General features: G+C 38.3%; 1 long non-coding RNA gene across 1 annotated transcript in view; it reads right to left on the reverse strand.

Annotated features, from left to right (window-relative positions):
* LOC132524708 (uncharacterized) overlaps positions 1-18,022 on the reverse strand; it is a 437,056-nt gene that overhangs the window by 349,948 nt on the left and 69,086 nt on the right. Inside the window, exon 3 of the long non-coding RNA XR_009541987.1 lies at positions 2,859-2,971. This is a non-coding gene — a long non-coding RNA (uncharacterized LOC132524708). The remainder of the gene's footprint in view (positions 1-2,858; positions 2,972-18,022) is intronic.

Raw genomic sequence — 18,022 nt, forward strand, 5'->3', positions numbered from 1 at the left:
TCTCACTTTTATTCCAAGAAAATAGGAATAGCCAAATCCAGGATAATAATTAACAAAAATAAAAGCTTCCCTCAACAACTGTCCACACTCCTGCACAGCTCCAGAGCACAGGGCCAAGAGGAAAGATAACAAAGCCTTAGCTGGATTTAAAACAGTGTACAGAAACATTTAAAGCTTCTTCTCTTCCAGTCCAGAAAGCAGTCGGCAGGAAAGGGACCCAAGCCCAATATGTATAGTCAAGCGCAAAGTCTTTCCTGAAGGTCTTCAGAATACAGAACATTCTCCAAAACCCCTGGGGCACCCTACTAAAAAATGTTGAGACATAAAGCCTACCTTCAGAACACTACCAGTTTTCCCCCTTGGGCTCTATCCTCTCAACATCTCAGCTCTATCAGGGTATAAGCAGCATACTATAAACCTGCCTGGAAAACCCAGAGATTTCCAACCAAATTCAGACTGGGCTGTGCCACAGCTACAAGGCAATATATTAGGTTACACCTGATGAACTATGTTTCCCTCTTATAAATGAGCCAAGTGTTCCTCAATTTAGATCCAGGAGATCACTGAGTTTATAACAAAGTGCAGTGGGTGGGAAGAGAATAAAGGCCAAGATCCAAAATGGGTATTAGGACAGGGTGGCTAAGGTGGCTGGAAAATATAGATCAGTAGGACGATGGAGTGATAATGGATGAGGAAGAAAAAGCAAGAGATTAAATGATATTGTCATAGCGATTATGCCTGAGGAAAGGAATCTCCCTTTAAATAAGACTTTGCAAATGTTGCATTACTTTCAAGTCTCAAAAGAAAGAAAATTATCACAACAGCTATCATTTAGTTTTCACTACCATGTGCCAGGTGCTGTTCCAAAATGCATTACATAGATAGTTGTCTCTTGTATCCATGGGGGGATTAGTTCCAGGACCCTAAAGATACCAAAATCTGTGGATTCTCTAGTTCCTTGTAAAAAACGGTGTAGTACATACAGTTGGCCTACTTCAGCAGATGTGGAAACCTAAAATAGGAGAGCCAACAGTATTAACTTACTTAATCCCCACAACAACCCCTGGCATTGTTGTTATTTATTATTGTCAGGCCCCTTTTTCAGAGGAGGAAAATGAGGCACAGAGAGGTGAAAGTCACACAGCTAGTAAATGGCAGAACCAGGAAAAAAACTCAGAGAGTTGAGCTTAGAGCCCACTCACTTTACCACTCCACATACTTTCTTTCAACAGAGAAAGCTAGGGGCCTATAATTCTTGGCTTAGCCCATATATTAATAGCTCATGCTTGTGTCTGGGTCTCCTGGTTACCACTAGGAAGGAAGGACCCCAGGGTAGCACGGTGGTCCTCTCTAACCTCTCAGCTTCTGAACATCACCCCATCACCACACACAGTAGGAAACAAGCTCTCTTTCAGGCCAGAGTGAGTATAAGGTATGGTTTATGAAAGGGTCCTATTTGGTCCTTTCTGTTTGACCCCCTATTAAGTTCCCATAAAGCTTCCTGGTGAAAGAAAAGCTTCCTTAATAAGAAATTCTCCATGAGGGCAAACCTGTCATTCTCTCAGGCCAGATTGTCATGGAAACTTTTATAAAGAGGAGCCTAACACTCAAGTCTTCAGGCTGCAAAAGAATCCATGCAGTTGTTCTTTTGTAAAATTATACAGATTTATTCATTGCAACAAGTGAGGCAATGACACAAGTTCCTTTTACTGATGAACGGAATTGGAACCTAATGAGAACAGTCAGAATTTCATTTGTCAAATCTCGTGCCACTCAGCTAACCCTCATACTGCAGTCCTCAAACAACCCTAACAATGCATTTAAAAACAATAATCACTAGACCAGAATTATAAAATAATTGTGAATTGAAAAACAAATGCATAGCTTTTAAAAATAATGCTCAGACATCTTAGTGTAAACAATAACAGGGTCTTTTCTTCTAAAGCAGGAGTCAGCAAACTATAGCCCTTGGGCCAAATTTGGCTCATTGCCTGTTTTTATACAACCCAGAGCTAAAAATGTTTTTTACATTTTTAAATTGTTGGCAAAAAATCAACAGAAGAACATGTTAAAATCATATGAAATATAATACTTAATACCTAAAGTTTTATTGGAACACAGGAACTTACTGTGTTCATTTACTTACTGTCTATGGCTGCTTTCACACTACAAACGCACAAAGCCTAAAATATTTATTATCTGGCTCTTTACAGAAAAAGTTTGCCAACCCCTTTCTAAAGTGATAAATGATAAATATATTGCCCTGACAAATTTCTCATGATCTAATTATCACAACTGTCATTTTTAATCGTTAGAAAACAGTGAAGCATTCTGTGACCTATCCCAGTAATTAATTTCTAAAACCCTATTCTAAATAGACATTGCAGTCTATTATTCGCCCTCATGATAAGTTTCGATCCCTTAATTGTTTCAAGGGGTGTGTTTTCTCTTACACTGAAACAATGTCTGACTGATACAAACCAGGGCCTGAGTGAAGCAAAGCAGAAAACATCCCATGAACACACATACATTCACTTGGCAGAAACATTTTGCGCTAAGCTTGAAACCAAAACAAAGCCAGTAAAGACAGAGCACGTGGGCTTCTGTTCCTACTGCTTGCTTATTCCAAAATCCTCAAATCCACAGAAATTTTTTGTGCAGCTTTTCATTAAGCATTTCAAAAGGAAAACAGGGTACCAGGCTTCTTTTGAAACTGTACGGTTTGTTGGTGGTACTGTTTATGACTACTCTTTGACGGTGGCTAAGTATTGCATTGATATTTCTCTTTAAAAGGAATGATCTGTCATAGGATTTGACTGTCTTGTCATCCTTTTACATACATATTGGTAATGTCTTACCGTCTGCAGATCCAATATGATTCTCATCCGCGCTGGTCCCCAAACACATGCCTCTAGAATTCTTCCAAATCTGGCATCATCATTGACTTCAAAAGTCGCTCCCTAAGCAAAGGCTTTGGAGAAAGACACAAAACAGACTCACCAATTATTATAATTCAGGCATCTCCTAGGACTTTATAAATGTGCTATAATAAATTAAGTATGTTATGTCCTGAGTTACATAACACTTTTATTTGTATTCAAACGCTAAACTAAGCAGCAACTTCTCCTTGGGAGGTACTGGCAAGAAAGAATTCCCCCCTCCCCCGACTAAGGACCTGGGAGTCTGTGATCCAGTCCCAGGTCCTCTCTGTACCCATGCCATAAACTGGGCATTGGAGCAAATGTTCTACTCTTATGTCAATTTCACATTGTTCAAATATGTTTTAAAGTTTTGCAGAATTCTCTGGAGACAGCTGTCTTCTGATCTTAATCAGAAAATTATTCATGACTCATAGATCCCAAAGACTCCTTTAAACAAGCTGGGGAAACTGCGGAAGCTCAATCAACATCTCTAAAAGCTGTTCTAAAACATCTTTCCAATCAAATGCAGTATCTTTCCCAAACAAAGTGAAAAATTTTATCTCTGACTCACATTCAACCACTTCAAGAGATATTGTTTATTTTAGCCCACAAATATATTAGTTAATTTTTACAAGCAGTTTTCAAAAGAAATAGGCCAGCAAGAAAATCTACTTAGCCAACAAAGATTTTCACGGTTCTACTGAATAACTCATGCCTCTGTTTGTCTTTGCTAGTCGTTACTAACTCAATCTGAGTCAAGGAAGAGAAATATCTCTCTACCACAAAACCAGATTTTTTGTTAAAAATTGAGCCAAAGGGAATAAAGAAAAAGTGGGGGGAGGGAGCACATATTTAATTAGGCCTAGGCTTGTTGCCTGATTTTCATTAGGCCCCTGCCTGCTTCTTATTTGGCCCACTCTAAGTACTTTTAGGCCACTGGGCACAAAGGCCAGTGCTTATTTTCATGGTTGTTTCAATTCATCAAGAAAATCCTTTGAAAGATGAAAGAAACTCCACATTTTTTCACCTGTTGTTCTTTCTTGTGTGCCTGTCACTTCACTAGCCAAACTTGCTTCAAGCCAAACCAAATGCTTTCCAAACCTCTACAGCAGGCCTTTGAAGATCTGAAGTTAAGTATTTTCTTATGCTCACCAGTATAGCTTCCAAATAAGGAATAAAAAAATAATAACGTAGTTCTTAAGCTATTTTTTTAATACCAGAAATGCAAAAGCACATTCCAGTATGTGCAAAAAAGCAAAATTCCTCTTCCCCAAGTTTAGAAGTCATGTGCCAAATACACCTGATGTTCATTACCACACCCACAGCACATTGCTTATGTATGACAAAGTTCCTGCAAAGACCATATGCTGTTTTTATTATTACCACTTCACAAGTTTTCCCAGGCTCACTAGAAAACGTATTTTATAAGACCCGCCCACCGAGTAGGTTCATCTTGCTACACTGATGAAATTTGGTTTTCTATTTACTTGATTAGCAATAAACATCTCTCCTTATTTCCAACAGCACAGCAATTAGGACACTGATCTGTCACCACTAACTTCAAGTTTTGGCTTTCATCAAAAGAAAAGGAATTTGCCAAGAAGAAAAAACACACCTCTACCTTCAAACTAAAACAGTTCTGCCTTCTAAACAATATGCACTTTCACACAGCTCCAGCAAACCTTCTTCAGGCAGCTTACAAAGGAGATACTAAGAGAAGTACAAAACAGACCCTAGTTTTAGGTACTGGTTTAGCTGACAGAGATGCAAACAAGCGAAAGCTGATATTGGAAAGCAGAAAATACAACCTAGTTGATATAAGAGGAAATGAGGTTTTACTAATCTGTTGATTCGCTTTAAGGGAGTGATAAATAGACAAGACAAAACTACTGCACATAGAGGATATATCTACACTTCCAGAAACTTTTATAAGAGTCTACACCAAAGGCTTTATTTTAAAGTTATGAAGTTTACATTAAATATGTATTCTTAGAAAACCAACTAAAAACCAAAGAAAAAAGTAGAGGCAATTCCCTAGATGGAGCTTATTTAGCATAGTCAGAGATTATCTAAGATATGATAATAATGATAATAATCATCATTATCATCATCATCACCAAATACTTGCCATGTCCCAGGCACTGTACTAGGCACTTCACATACATTAACTTCAATACTCTCAATATCATTAGGTAATGATACCTAATCACTAGGTAGGTAACATTATCTCAATTTTACAGAATAACCAAGGCTCAGAGATGTTACATAACTTGGCCAAAGGCACAATGCTAGCGAATAATGGTAAACTAAGAGCAATTAGTTAAAGCACTATTCAGCAATAACTTGATTTCTCTGAAGTTTATACAGTGACAAAATCATTTCATTATCTATAAGTGTTTTCTTATCACAAGTACTTATTTCTGTAAGACATAGCAAATAAGAAAGAATCCACTGCTTCCTCACCCCAGGAATTTGTCATGGATCTGTTCTCCAATCCTGCTCACTCTTGATGTTTACCAAATGTGAGTAACGGTAATTCATTCAATGAAATTTTTTGAGCATCCACTACAGACCAGGCAGTATAGGACTATCCTAAACTTGATTGTGGAAAGGAATGAAAGAATTTATCCCTATCAACCAGAATGTTTCATCTGCAGCTAGGTTTTGCTCAGTCCTCATAAGCCTATGGGAATAAATGAGATTGCATTAATCAGCCAAACCAGATTTCATGGCTTTCCCCTCAACTTATCAGGACACAACCATCAATCAAGCTCTGTCCAAGTAACACTGGTAAATCCCTGGGGGCATCCCACCTGTGCTAAGGAACAAAACTTGTCACATTCCACGTGGCTTCTGGTTCCTCCTGCTCTTTTCCAGCACTCTCCCTGGACATGGTTGGAACTGGAAGAGAAGTCCTCTCTCTCTTCATTGCATTACATTATTTTAGAGGGGTCCCTAAGTTATCTTGCTTGTACCTCCATGTCCAACAGTTTTAGCACAAAACTCTTTTCATTCTCATTTATAGCTTTCACCTCAACTCTCTGAAGGACTGAGACATGATCTAAAGGGAGATCAGAGACAAATTTGAGTCATAGACACCACACCATTCTCAGAATGGCCTCTCTCCTCTGATGACTAAGGCTTGTTACTTGAGCAAGCTGTCACCCCTAGCTTCCTCATCCCTTATAATAATTACCTCCCAGATGATCTTCAGTCTTCTGACAGGCCCTGCCCACTGGTAATTTAACAAGCCCAGAACATGGCTGAACCTATACAGAAGGCACTGTGTAGGCTTATGGCCACGTTCTAACATCCACCCCTCTCCCCACACAAACACATGACTTACTAGGAAATAAGGAACTTGGGGTGGGGGTGGGGGTGGAGGGTACTGAAGCCCCTGCTTTCTTATATGGCTTGTTGGGAGATTTGGGGGGCAGGAAGGACAGAGTGCACTTTCAGGTATACTCCAGTAGACCACCAAGAGACAATGATCAAGGTCAATCCAAGAACAGCTGCTGCAGAACTATAAGAATAAATTAAGTTCTGGCAGATGGCTCTAAAATGGGGATTTGGGGGATAAGCAGGAATTAGCCACAAAAAGCCCAAAGCACTAAAGATCTGTTTTTATGGTACCTAACAGAGTGAGCTATAACTTTAGAGAACATAAGTCCAGCTTCCTCACATCTGAAAACTAGTCTTCGGCAACAGACAGTTGGTGCCTTGCCAATATCCCCTTAACACATTCCTGTAGATATGATTGCCTATATTATTGGTGGACAGTTCCTTTCACGAGGCAATGGGTTCCTACTTCAAGTGTCTGTGTCTCTTTGACCTTGGACTTCCTCTGCCTGTAGGAGCATGATCTGCCCACTCCCAGGGTAAGCCAGATTAGTGGCTAGTTCATTCCTCTAGAACCAACCCTTCACACAGGAGCAGCAGAAGAATGGTGGATGAATGCCTTAGCTTCCTTGTCCCTTGCTGTGACTACACAGTCTCTTATAGTATCCCTGGCAGGATTGAGTCCCAGGTTCCCACAGGTATCCATACCTGAAAGCACTCTGTACTGACTTTCCACCTGTCTCTGTCTTATATACCTACTCCCTCTTGGTGCATGCTGAGACCACTTCAAAAATAAACTACCTGCCCCCAGATCCTTGTCTCAGGACCTGATTTAGAGAAAACTCAAACTAAGACAACTTCTTTCAGATAAGAATTCCCTCAGATACAAATTAACCCATTACATTTATGCACAAGAAAACAGAGTTGTGAAGGGGAAAAAAAAAAAAAAAACTAACGTCAGAGGCTTGAGGACCCTACCTTTACCCAGCTTCATCAGTGGGGAAGTGACTTGTGTCCAAGACTAAAGGAGATAGAAAAGCATCTGTGCAGGAGTGCCCTTCACAGAACCAAGCTTAAGTTTGTCAGGAAGTGTAAAGGGAGAATCTCTTTGCTTCTCCATTTCATCTTCTGTTTCAGGGAGGTATAATCTAGACTCTTCCAACTGAGGCAGGAAGAAGAGGGAAATGGAAAATCCATCCCAGAGAGGTTCCTTGTCACTCTAGACAGGTAGCATATAGGACCCGTGTTAGTCAGCTCAGGCTGCCATAACAAAATACCACAGGTTGAGTGGCTTAAGCAACAGAAATTTATTTTTTCACAGTTCTGAAGGCTAGAAGTTCAAGATCAAGGACCATTGGGTTTGGCTTCTGCAGCCTCTCTCCTTGGCTTGCAGATGGCCATCTTCTTGTTGTATCCTCACATCTTTCTTCTACGTGTGTGGTATCCCTTTGTGTGTCCAAATTTCTTCTTATAAGAACACCAGTCAGACTGGATTAGGGCCCACACTAATGGCCTCATTTTAACTTAATCACTTTTTAAAGGTCCTATCTCCAAATACACCAAATACAGTCACAGCCTGAGGTACTGAGGGATTAGGACTTCAACATATGAACTTGGGGGGACACAATTCAGCCCATAACAGGGCCCCAGAGCTGGGGTTACACTTTTCCTGGATTATGTCCTATAGACAATCATTGCACAGAAAACCTTTCTAAATTTTCTACATTGTGTGTTAAACACTCCTGTTTTACCAGATGGCAGATATGATTCAATTCAATCTCTAAAGAATGAAACATGTATTAAGTACCTAGAGAATAGCCTTTATTGTGTTAGGTGCCACAAAGCCTATGAAAACTATACATGAGACAGGTCAAGTGAGGAGACAGGTCATCTGTGAGGAATGATATTAGATAATAAAAAATGGATAAGACTGTATAAAGACATGCTAAATTGCATGGTATGGATCTTATGAAAAAGCTGAAGAAGTCAAGTTAAAACTCATGGAGGGAGGGAGCCTTTGGAGAACCAGAACCATTCAGAATAATAGTAGGCAAGAAGGATAAAAATCCCTACACTTGGGAAACATTGAGGAGACCAGTCTGACTAGCCCAGAAGATTTATGTGGGCAGGTGAAGGTTAGGTAGTCAGAGTGGGCCCTGAGCCTAGGGGGCCCTAAGTGTCAGGTAATGAGTGAAATAAAAAGAGGCAGGTGAACTTGAGAATCGGCGAGTGTAAAAAAAACAAACAAAAAAAGAAGTTCAAGATACCAAGTATTGTCTGGGAAATGAATCTTGGAGCAATCACATATCATTCCATGAAAGCATCATTCAATGCTACTGCAAATAAAAGACTCACAAAATTATGGGCATCTCTAAGAAGAGCATTACAAACAAATCTGGGCATTACTAAAATAAAACTTTTAATTTTAAGTCAAACTATAGCAACTTGGAATCCACTGAGTATAGTAACCACATCTTCAAAAAATCATTATTATGCAATATTGAGTGTCTGTGGGACAGTCATCACCCAGCTGGGAATCTGGGGAAATGGAAATAAAGGAAAATGTGTTACAAAAGTCAAAGATGAATAATTTGCAATCCCTGGCTTCAAAGAACTCAAAGTCTGTGGATGAAAATAAAAATTTAAAATAATCCAAATGTATTAAGTGTTGTCACTGAGTGCCATCGCCATGGAGGAAGTAGCATTTCAGTAAATATTTGTTGAATAAATGAGTGAACTCTGTCAGTGGAAGCTATGTGTGTGGTAAATTTTTAAAGATGAGCAGGCCTTCACCAGAAGAAGGAATGAGGGTCATTCCAGGCAGACGGGATAAGAATAACATATAACTAGAAAAGATAGAATATACGAACGATCTAGAAATCACTAGTTCTTAAATTGGGCTGCACATTGGAATTACCCAGGAAATTTTTTTTTAAGTGTTGCCTGGGTCACACCCTCAGAAACTTTGACTGAACTGGTATGGGACAAGAATTTTTTAACTTGCCCATATTCTAATACGCAGCAAAGTTTAAGAACCACTACTGGACCAGCCTGCAACCTTTCTTAACTCTGCCTTGTTGCTTTTTTCCCCCCAATACTCACTAAATCTTTCAGTAAGTCACAAAAACAGAGCATGATAAGTTTCAACAAATTCACTGGGGTTCTTTTTGTCCTGTGTGTTGTCTATCCTCTTCTCAATGGAAATTAGATGACCCTAAGTAAGTCCAATGATGATGAGAGGTAGCCATAGAAATTGAACAAAAGAGATGATTGGGTATTTTCAGTCCAGTCCCATACCCTACCATGTGCCCAAGTTCTGCCAGAGAACCTTACAGGGGAATAAAGACACAGATTCCACCTTCCTTCTCTCACTTCTAGCCCATGCCCTCTGCTCCTGTAGTTCTGAGACTTGTATTGTAACAAGGTCTTATAAATTGTATGGAGGGAGAACCTCCCTATTTGCCATGGAGTTTACAAAATGATTCCCCTGGGGACCATAGTAGAAAAGTTAACATGACATACAATTTTAGAAAAGAACTAGGTTGCTTGTGGGTAGTACAGAAATTATTAGTGGCACTGTCCACATGGAGATAGGAATTCTGCTTCCAACACCACTTTTCCTTTGTGCCTTTATGGACAGCTTAAAGAGGGAGGATGGTTTGTGCCTGGAGGGACCTATTTTGGCAGAACACACAAAAAAAGATTTCTTCTTAAGGGAGACTTAAATGAGCATCTTTCTGTTTATAACATTTAGCATTCATTCCTTTTTCAGGACATAGTATTTTCATGTGTGTCACTATGACATTCCAACAAAGGACAAAGGGGAAGGAGTATTAGTCCATGTGAAATTCAAAAAGCTAACCTTTATCAACTGCTTCTGAAGGTCATTCCTCCGATGATTTGGGAGTTAGCTGTGCAAGGCCAAGAGCCCTGGCACACTGAATGAGGATGCAGCAACATCAGGGGCTAGGACTGCCTTTTGGCATGCTCATTGCAGTTTCTTTCTTTCATTCATTCATTCCATTACTGAGTACCTACTCTGTAATGTGCATTTTGCTAGGCACTGTAGAGCAATGTTTCCAGATCCGTCTGATGACAAAATCTCTTTGGACTCTTGCTAAAAAGACAGATTTCCAGGTCCCACTACAGTCTCCCTGAATCAGAATGTTCAGGAGGAAGGTCATGGGAATCTGTATTTTTAACAAGCACCTCAGTGACTCTTATATGAATAGTTTGGAATGGTTGGTCTCTGCACTTGGTGAACTCTAAGGCCTCATTGTTCTATGAATCTAGCTGATGCAGGTCCTTTCTAGTTGGATTTCTAGACGAAATGATGTTTTCTCTATCAGCAATTTCTAGATCTCCATGTTCCATGAAATGCCAAGCCCACCCACAATTCCTTAAAAAGTCAGTAACAGTGCATATTTAGCCATGTAAGTCACCATCTTTCTTTCTTACATTATTTCCTTTTTTCCATAACCAAATTTTTCAATACCAACAGTCTAACCAACTCATTAAATGTGAGTATCATTACAGGTTTTTCCAATGTAACCTCGTTTTTTAACAATATACAACTTTCAACAGCAATTACATGGGTGGGTGAGGTCAGCTGGAGCCCTGTGGAATGAGATGGAATTCGGAAAGGGTTCTGAAGTTCTTTAAAGACTGAAAACCTCTGTTCTATACCTGAACTGCCCATAGCTTCAGGGAGCCCTAGTGGAACTCCTGTTTTGCAGACCCACAGCCCATGACCCACAGTCATGCTTGATGCATCTACTCCCGGCCACTCAAATTTAGAAGGCAAAAAATTTGTGTCAATTGTCTTGGGTGGCAACAAATTATGACTTTACTCAGCAAGTTGCTGTCTCTTGAAGGCTGCCTGCTGAGAGTAATGATCAAGTGCTGGCATCACACAGGCCACAAGGTGACCAAGGGAATGTGCTGGGAGAGATTAGAATGCGTCTCCTGTGACTGTTTTCCTCTTATAAACTGGGGTCTCAGCAGCTGCAAATGTTGTCATTTGTTGTCTTTTTTTCCCAAAGGCCGTTTTGTCTTATCTGATGTTGAAACTCTGCCCCACAGCTTTGAACACTGAAGCACAGGAACGAGAAATCAGCTGGAAATTTGTTCGTGTCTCTTGCTATGCTTGACATTTCTACACTGATAAGGTACAGCTAAATATTGACTTTTTGGTTAAGTTCGGATTAGGTGTCTGGTCCATAAGCATTGATTGTGAACCATTATCTTTCTTCTCCTTTTGGCAGAGTTCTCTTACAAAAACAGAAAGGACAAAAGGGAAAAACTGTTGCCTGAAGTGTTGTCATTAATTACCTGAAGGTCTTTTCTGAGCTGTGATAAAAATTGTCATTAACTTTTGAGATATGAGGGCAATTTTGTTGAAGATGGTGTCGGTGAACATATAAAAAAATCATACTTTTATACCTGTAGGTTATTCACATATATCTTCAAATTTATCCATTGAAGAAAGTGCCACCCTATTACCAATATAAGTGCACAAACCAGATAACTGGCTGACTTGCTAAATGTATATCACTGCCATACTAAAATCAATAAGTGAAGATCTCTGTGCTCAATTTAGCCAACACAGACTCAATCTGGTGGATTAAGCTTCCTTTTACCATTCTGCTTGGAATAGAACAGTTAAGAGAATTTCAAACAGTTCAAAGAATCTCAAATCTGCATTGTCTCCCAAAGGAGACTGTAAATTCCTTGAAAGCAGGATGATCCTTGATTGATTTCTTAAAATGCAACATTCCTAGTCCTCTGAAAAGTATTTTCTTGTTACTCTACCAACTTAAATAATTAAATCCTATCAGAATGCTCTCCGAGTCAAATGCTTAGCCAAATCAACAGTTACTGGAAGCCATAAAGAATCAAGGCCATAAAGAGTCAACTCCCTGGGAACAGGGAGTTTACAATTTATTTAGAAAGAAGGTAATACAGGGACTTCCCTAGCAGTCCAGTGGTTAAGAATTCACCTTCCAATGCAGGGAGTGCGGGTTCAATCCCTGATCAGGGAGCTAAGATCCCACACACCACAGGGCCAAAAAAACAAAACATAAAACAGAAGCAATATTTTAACAAATTCAGTAGACTTTTAAAATGGTCCACATCAAAAAAAAAAGAAGGTAATATAGAATTATTTACTAAAATAATGGTAGCAAAGGAAAAATCACTGAGTTCACAGGAAAGAACCCTCACTGTAGGCTAGAATGGTAATTGAAGCCTTTATGGACAGATTAGCCCAGGGTCCTGGAAGATTTCGCTAGATGAAGAACAAAGGCATTGTAGGTTTTCTGTAAGACAGGACATTCTTATTGCACCCCACCACCAATATTAAAATATTTTATGTAAAGAAAATGTTGTTTTAAGACCCAGGTTACTGGCTTGATTGTTGGTTTTTAAGGAAAAAAATTAGGCATTATTATCTTTGTTATTGCTTTGGTAAAGCATACATGAACCATATTATATTGCTTATATTTGTTTTTGACCTACGGAAGCTGCAATTTCACATGATTCAACCACACACATATACATGTGCACAAGTATACACAAACGGACACACAAATATATATATGTTCGAGGTAAAACTTCTCACCTTTGAGCAAAATTCCCTAACTGTGCTAATTTTTAGTTGTATTAACATTTAACAGGCAAGTAATAAATTCTCAATAAAGCCAATTCTATCAACACTGTTAATATGTATGACTATAAAGTCTGTTCTCAGTATCTATATAATGACTCCAACTTGCCAAAAACAATATTTGATGATTCAAGTTGTGAATAATGAAACAAAGATTTTGATTCGGATTCAGATGGGCAGTTGTATTAGCCCCTCATCCCTAGGTATCCATACCAGCAATCCACCAACAATCAGGAATGAAAGAAATTGGAGGTCCTGAGTTATCTCTCCACTGAATTTGTCATCCACATGACAAAGGCACAAGCAGATATGAGAGTTTCAGCTAATGAACATAAGATAAAATAAAATAAAATAAAATAATAAAATAGTCCATTGTTGCATTTCTGGACCTCTGAGGGAAGGGAAGCACAAGGAAGTCTGGTAATGAGGTGAGCATTATAGAAGGAAGGACAGCGCAGCAAATTTTTCCTGGTCTTCTCTATAACAAAGGGGAGCCCATTTTGAGCTTTACACAGGGTACAATTCCAAACTAGGCAAACCAAGGAAAAAGACTTCAAAGATTTCTACATGTAACTCAGCCATCTGGGTAACTACATGCCCTAAAAAATCAGCCTATTCCAGAAACCATGTTAGTACTAATTCATGATCCACCTTGGGCTCTAAATCTATGTTAGATCAGAGTTTCTCAAACTGGGGTTGGCTGACCCATTTGGGGAGATTTGCATATTCTCACTGGAATATATTCTTAAGAATTTATTAATTTGGGGTATTCATTTCACTGATAATCTAAACTAAGCACATTCTAAATCATCTGGGTGACCACCTAATAACCAAATGCCTCCTCATAGACCCAGTTTGTCTTTGTATTTGCAATCAGATTGGTGCTAAGTAGTCCCACTTTAATTGTCTTCAGCTAATTAACAATGTACAGAGGTAGACTTCAAGGTAAATGAGGCTTTTGCACCAACAGTGGGCCATATGACTTCACAGTGTGCTGGAGGAACAAAGGTGTTTCAGTGACTCAGAAAGAAGAGTGGTGAGAGAGTTGCATCATTTTGTGACACCCGGTGGGAAAGGCAGACCAAGCCCAAGAGTAAAGAGCCATAATCGCTAATACTGTGTATCACGTTAAACTGTTTAGGTTAACTTAAAGTTTTTTGGTTTTGCAGAGGAGAGAGTTGTATGTAATTTTTACATTTGCTTTGATAAGAACTACAAGCTATAAGAACTGAAAGTTTAAGAAATTTATTCCTAGTTTTAGTTTGTACATATTTAAGGAGCATTTGAAATTAAAGGATTTAAATCAACAAGGTGTAATACAGGAATTTTTAAGGGGTGCATAAAATATGAACAGTTTTAAATGTATGAAAAGATCCTCCTCATCACTCATAATATGATATGAAAATTAAAACCATAATGAGATACCCTTCGCCACCTTATATAAAATTGCAAACCTTTTCACACACATACTACTCTCACCTGCTCTGCTTATATTTTTCCACAGCTTTTTCACTAACATATTTGTATTTTGTTTATCTATCATGTTTATTGTCTATCTTTTCCCCCACTGCACCTCCAGAATGCTTCATGCAGTCTTATTCACGATAGTATCCGTAGATAGGAAACTAAAGATGCCTAGAATGGTACGTGGCACATAATAGACGCTGGATTATTTGCTGAATGAATGAATGAAGACCTATGATCTAGCAATTTCCTTTCTAGGCATATACCCTAGAGAAACTCTCTCACTTGTGTACACAGAAACATGAGCAAGGCAGTATTGTTTGCCATATTAGGAAACTGGAAAAATCCTAAATGTCCTCAGTAAGGGGATGAAATACACTGTGGTGTGATCATATGAGGGAATTTAGCAATTAACATGAATTAAATTTATTTACATGGATAAAAACCAAAAGCATTGCTGGTAAAAAAAATTTGCAGACAGATACATGTAGTAATATACAAAAGCCCAGACACAAAATTTCACATCAGAGTAAGGATAACCTCAGGACAGGGAGGAGATGGAAGGAATAGGAAGGCTAAAAGGAAGGCTTTGTTTATATTGTAACCTTTATTACTTTAAAATTCTTCATCTGAAGAAAAAATGGAAAATATTAATATACGTTAAATTTGAGTAATAAGTACATAGGTGCGTATTATATTTTTCTCTGTATTTTTCTAATGCTTAAAATGTTTCCTAATTTTTAAAACGCATTTTAACACAAGTGAAAATTACCATTAGTTTCTTTTCCTGCATTAATAAGTAATTATAACCCCCTCTGTGATAATGGTGATGAAGATGATGGTTCTTTTCCCTCTTCCTCTCCTTCTCTCTTCCTTATATAAGTCCTGTTGTTATTAACAGCTACTATTTTATTTCTCTTTATATAATGCATCTTTTCAAAAATTATTTGATATGGCTTACAACAAAAGATATGAATAACAATCTAGCAAGGTTAGAAAAATGATATGTAAATAGGCTACCTATTAAAATAAACATTTATGCCATAATTGAGCTTCACATTTTGCTCCAAACTTCTTGGAAGCTGAATGGAAAGCAAGTACACCAAGCAACTACATAGGTCTCATTGTTTAAAAGGGTACCTTGGGGAAGACAAAATTTTTCCTGCTATTAAGTTCTTTAAAAACTCTCATGTATGACTTTACATCAGGGACACTAATATGGATAGTGTCCTCAAGAGCATTTTAACTAAATTCAAAAGTTGACTTCATATGTCTTTCCTTGCAACAACTTTTTTTAAAAAGCTGAGAATATAATGCATTAGTATGATTCATGGAAGGACATTCATTCTTTAGAAGCTAAAGTTTCATATGCCTGTAGTCATCTAACTAAATCCAAAGATAAAATACCCAAGTGGGTAGGCAGGGAGCATGTCTCTTAGATAATTGTTCCTAAATATAATTTCCCTTAGACAAGCTATTGATAGATGGAAACAAAACAACCATCAATTAAAGATTATAGTCACAGACCTGGACCCGTAACTGTTATTGAGTAAGAGTGCGAAGCTTTATTAAGTATCACTTGCCTCTTTTTATTTTTTTTTACACTTTCAATGGATGCTTTTATTGTATATTAATCATATATACCTCAACAAAACTGATGTAAGAAAAGTTAACCACACCATCCATGAATTAGGAAAAATAACCTCCGTTTATACACTGCAACAATAGATAAATTATGTTTTTTTCATCACAATTTTTTAATAGATCTTTATTAGAGTACAATTACTTCACAATAGTGTGTTAGTTTCTGTGCATAACTTTCAAAAGAAAATTGTCAAATAAAGCACTGATTCATCATAGGCTCCAACTGACAGGATTCTACTTTTTCTTTTAGATTTGTCTGTTCTTTAAGCGTAAAAGAAATGCTATTCAGAGTCCTAAGTCCAGATTTGGCAGACCAAGTGTTATGCAGGCCAGGGGTGCTGTGGTTTACTGGTAGCAACTTTTATATCTTTTCTAATGCCTGTAATGTAGAGATATATTGCAGGGATTTAGGTTTGGGTTAGTCCCAAGAAAAGACTGTAATTGAAGACCCGCTTATCCATTGACTATTTCTGCTACCACCAACAAAATAAGGGAAGACAACTAATATCTAACAACACTGAACTTAAGGTAGAAAATCAACTAGAGCTATGAACAGCTTATAGTAATATTAATAATCACTTCCATTTGCATCACCCTTTTCACCCTTTTATGCATGGTCTCATCTAATCCTCAAAACAACCCTATGAGATGGTTAATAGTAAAAAAAAAAAATTAACAATGACACTGAAGTTTAGAGCAACTTGGTGGCTTGACCTAAATCACATAGCTGGTCAACGGCACACTCGGGACTTGAACTCATGACTCCTGGCTGCAAACCCAGATTTCTTGCTGTAGCCATGCACTCTTTGGTAAGAGAACCAAGGACTACTACTTCCCCTTCCTTTCCAAGGACAAGGCTTTGTGGTCTTCATTCCATCTGTCACATAACTGGGAGGATCACGCATGGATGTCTCTCTATAGCTCTTCCCTACACCAGCCCTCACTGACAGAATAATAAATTTTCCCCAGAATCACATCATCTCTGAAAGGTGGAAACTAACTACAAAAAGTGAGTTTCCACTGGGAAGATTTTTCAGGGTTAGTTGATGAATTGAAATGGCAATTAATAAAATCAGAAACACGAACAGATGCACATCTAAAAGATGACAGGCAATCACATCCTGATTGATATGTGAAAGAGATCGTTTCCTTTCAGAAATGACATCCATAGTTTTAATGGGTTCATTAGCAGATTCGTAAGGACTGTTTTCATACAGAAGTTATGCTTTCCTTTTGAGTCTGTTTCTCCTACATTTGGAGCTCAGTGTTGTGAGATAAAATTAATTTCTTCAAATATAGAATTTAGCTTCATGCTTACTTAATAATAAAGGGTAATCTAAAAATCATAGGGCTTTCCAGAACTGAACTGATCATATTTTCAACCTCTCTAGTCTAAAGCTACTCTTGACGGGAGGAAGGAGCCAGGCGGATGGCTGCCCTTGCTAAAACAATGTGGGAAGGTCCCAGGGCTCACTGCACAATGTAAGCAAGACATTCTTTTCCACAAGTGTCAGGATCACTTGCCTTCAAATACCAGATCAGTGCAGCTAGAGGACTGGGGGAGCCTGAAGCTCAGAAATATATTAAGTAGCTTGCCTAATTTTAAACCAGTGTTAACCTCCATTTATCCAAATGCATATGGCATACTATTTTGTGTCCCCTCAAAAATTCACTTTGTTTCCTTTTGTTCATTCAGACTGACTAGTAGGCATCCTACTTGATACAGACCAAATGTCAATAGTATCTAAACCTCTCCTGGGTAAACAAGTGTCTGTTTTAAGTCAGTCATCAGAAATATGACTCCTAAAGGTTTCATTGTTCTAAAAAAAGAATGCCCTGCTATTAACAAAATACATGTTCCCATAGAAAGTAAAGCAATTACTCAACTACAATCTGTTATATGGCATCTTCAGTTATAAAAAAGAAAGGAGACTGAATCACTGAAGTAAGAGTCAGGTATTACACTATACACTTAGTGCGGGTTTATCCA

The sequence above is a fragment of the Lagenorhynchus albirostris genome, chromosome 8 (assembly GCF_949774975.1).
Source record: "Lagenorhynchus albirostris chromosome 8, mLagAlb1.1, whole genome shotgun sequence".
NCBI lineage: Eukaryota > Metazoa > Chordata > Mammalia > Artiodactyla > Delphinidae > Lagenorhynchus > Lagenorhynchus albirostris.